This window comes from Myotis lucifugus, unplaced genomic scaffold (genome assembly GCF_000147115.1).
Source record: "Myotis lucifugus unplaced genomic scaffold, Myoluc2.0 scaffold_19, whole genome shotgun sequence".
Lineage (NCBI taxonomy): Eukaryota > Metazoa > Chordata > Mammalia > Chiroptera > Vespertilionidae > Myotis > Myotis lucifugus.
In genome coordinates this window covers 5,439,054-5,442,258 of record NW_005871067.1, presented here as the reverse complement: position 1 = coordinate 5,442,258, position 3,205 = coordinate 5,439,054, and positions in this window count along the sequence as shown.

Here is a 3,205-nt window from a genome sequence, read left to right as displayed (position 1 = left end):
AAGATTCCTTAAAATATACACGTGTTCAAATAGATATAATAAATGTTTAAGTGTACACATATCTGTGAATGTTGGTTACCTATGGGTCTTTTTGTGTTAATATATTTCTGATTGTGTAAATTTTTAAAAGTTAAGCAATAACACTTATTGAAATTTTATTTTTTAACTACAAGGCTTTTATATATTTAAACTAGAGGCCCGGTGCACAAAAATTTGTGCACTCGGGGGGGGGGGTCCCTCAGCCCGGCCTGTGCCCTCTCACAGTCTGGGACCCCTCGGAGATAACGATCTGCTGACTTAGGCCTGCTCCCGGGTGGCAGAGGGCAGGCCCAATCCCTAGGTGCAGCCCCTGGTCGGGCTCAGAGCAGGGCTAATTGGGGAGTTGGGGCGCCGCCCCCTGTCATGCTCAGAGCAGGGTGGATTGGGAGGTTGCGATGCCACCCTCAGTCACACTCAGGGGGGGGTTGATTGGGGGGGTTGGGGCACCACCCCCCTATCACACTCAAGGCAGGGTCAATGGGGAGTTTGCGGCGCCACCCCCCTGTGATGCACAGAGCAGGGCCAATCAGGGGGGTGGGGGTGCTGCCCCCCTGTCACACACAGAGCAGGGCCAATCAGGGGGTTGGGCGAGTGCCCCCTCCCCCCCCCCCCCCGTCACGTACAGAGCAGGGCCCATCAGGGGGTTGGGGAGCTCCCCCCTGTCACTCACAGAGTAGGGCCGATAGGGGAGTTAGGGCACCGCCCCCTGTCACACACACAGCAGGGCGGATCAGGGGGTTGGGGCGATGCCACTGTCACACTCAGGGCAGGGCCGATGGGGAGGTTATGGCTCTACCCCGTCACACACAGAGCAGGGCCCGTGGGGGGGGGGGGTTGGGGTGCCACCCCCTGTCACACACAGAGCAGGGCTGATCAGGGGGTTGGGATGCCACACCCTGTCATACACAGAGCCGCAGAGCGATCAGGGGGTTTGGGCGCTGCACCCTGTCATGCTGATCTGGTGCCAGGAGGCCTTGCGGCTCCGCTGATCCCGGTGCTGGGAGGCATATTACCCTTTTACTATATAGGATAGAGGCCTGGGGGCCGGCTGGTTTGCCCTGAAGGGTGTCCTGGATCAGGGTGGGGGTCCCCACTGGGGTGCCTGGCCAGTCTGGGTGAGGGGCTGAGGGCTGCTTTCAGGCTGGCGGTTTTGACTGCTTTCAGGCTGGTGGGAAGCTCCCAACCACTCCTTTTTTTCTTCTGGGCCAGCTTTAGCTCTGGCTCTAGCTCTGAGGCTTCTGCTGCTGGTTTGTTTGCAGTTCTATAATCGAAACAATGTATAACTTCAGCTCTGAGATCCCAGCCGGCTATATTTGTTAGAATGTTTCAAACTGCCAGCTCAGAGGCCGGCAAGTCAGGCGGGGAACGTTGGAGTCTGCAGTCACTGGAGCAAGCAAGCCTCATGTTCGCTTCCAACTGCCTGGCTGCTGGCCGCCATCTTGGCTGACAGTTAATTTGCATAAGGATACGCTGATTAGCCAATGGGAAGGGCAGCGGTCGTACGCCAATTACCATTTTTCTCTTTTATTAGTGTAGATGAAGCTATTTTTTAAAATCTATTTTTATTGATTTCAGAGAGGAAGTGAGAGGGAGAGATAGAAACATCAATGATGAGAGAGACTCATTGATTGGCTGCCTCCTGCATGCCCCACACTGGGGATGGAGCCTGCATTCCAGGCATGTGCCCTGATCGGGAACTGAACCATGACCTCCTGGTTCATAGGTCAATACTCAACCACTGAGTCAAGCCAGCCGAGATTAATGAAGCTATTTTTTTCACACAAAAACAACAACATTGTATAATATAGACAAGGTTAACCAATGGGTAATAGGTTGAGAAAAAGTATTTAGAAATGTCAAAGGCCAACCAAGTGAGACACAATATCCTTCCCTCCACCACCAGCCATTTTTTAAAATACATTTTATGGTGCCCTTTTTTTCTCCGAAATGAAATTCGCAGTTTTACACGCAGTTTTACACATATTTTTAAATTTATTTTTATTTTTGAAAGTATTATAGATGTTCCCTTTTTCTCCCCATTGATGCCCTCCACCCCTCCACCGCCTCCCCAGGCCTTCACTACATTATTGTCTGTGTCCATGGGTAATGCAAAAATGCATATAAGTTATTTAGTTAATCTTCCTGCCCACTCCCCCCACCCCCTTTCCTCTGAGATTCTTCAGTCTGTTGCATGTTTCCATGTCTCTGGATCTATTTTGTTCATCAGTTTATTTTGTTGGGAATGCAGACTGGTGCAACCACAATGGAAAACAGTATGGAGTTTCCTCAAAAAAATTAAAAATGGGCCCAGCCAGCGTGGCTTCATGGTTCAGCGTCAACCTATGAACCAGGAGATCGTGGTTCAATTCCCAGTCAGGGCACATGCCCAGTTGCAGGCTTCATCCCCAGTGTGGGACTTGAAGGAGGCAGCCAATCAATGATTCTCTCTCATCATTGATGTTTCTATCTCTCCCTCTCCCTTCCTTTCTGAAATCAATAAAGATATTTTTTTTAAAAAAAATTAAAAATGGAATTGCCATTTGGCCCAGTGATCCCACTTCTAGGAATATATCCTAAGAATCCTGAAACACCCATTAGAATATATGCACCCCTATGTTTATAATAGTGCTATTTACAATAGCTAAGATCTGGAAGCTATTCTTCAGCCCAAGTGCCTATCAGTAGATTAGTGGATAAAAAAGCTGTGGTACATTTACACAATAGAATACTATGCAACTGTAAAAAAGAAGGATCTCTTACCCTTTGAGACAGCATGGAGGGACCTGGAGAGTATTACGCTAAGTGAAATAAGTCAGTCAGAGAAAGATAAGTATCACATGATCTCACTCATGTGGAATCTAATGAACAAAATAAACTATACATATTTTTTAAAATAACATAAAGCAGCCCTGGCTGGTGTGGCTCGGTTGGAAGTTCGTTCCATACACCAAAAGGTTGTGAGTCCAATTCCTGGTCAGGGCACATACCTAGGTTACAGGTTCGATCCCTGATTAGGGCGCATATGGGAGACAACCAATCGATATTTTTCACATTGATGTTTCCCTCTCCCTCTCTAAAAAAAATCAATAAACATTTTAGTAATAATAAAGCATTAACATAAATTAAGAATTTACAATAAAGTAGCATGTGATTATATATATATATA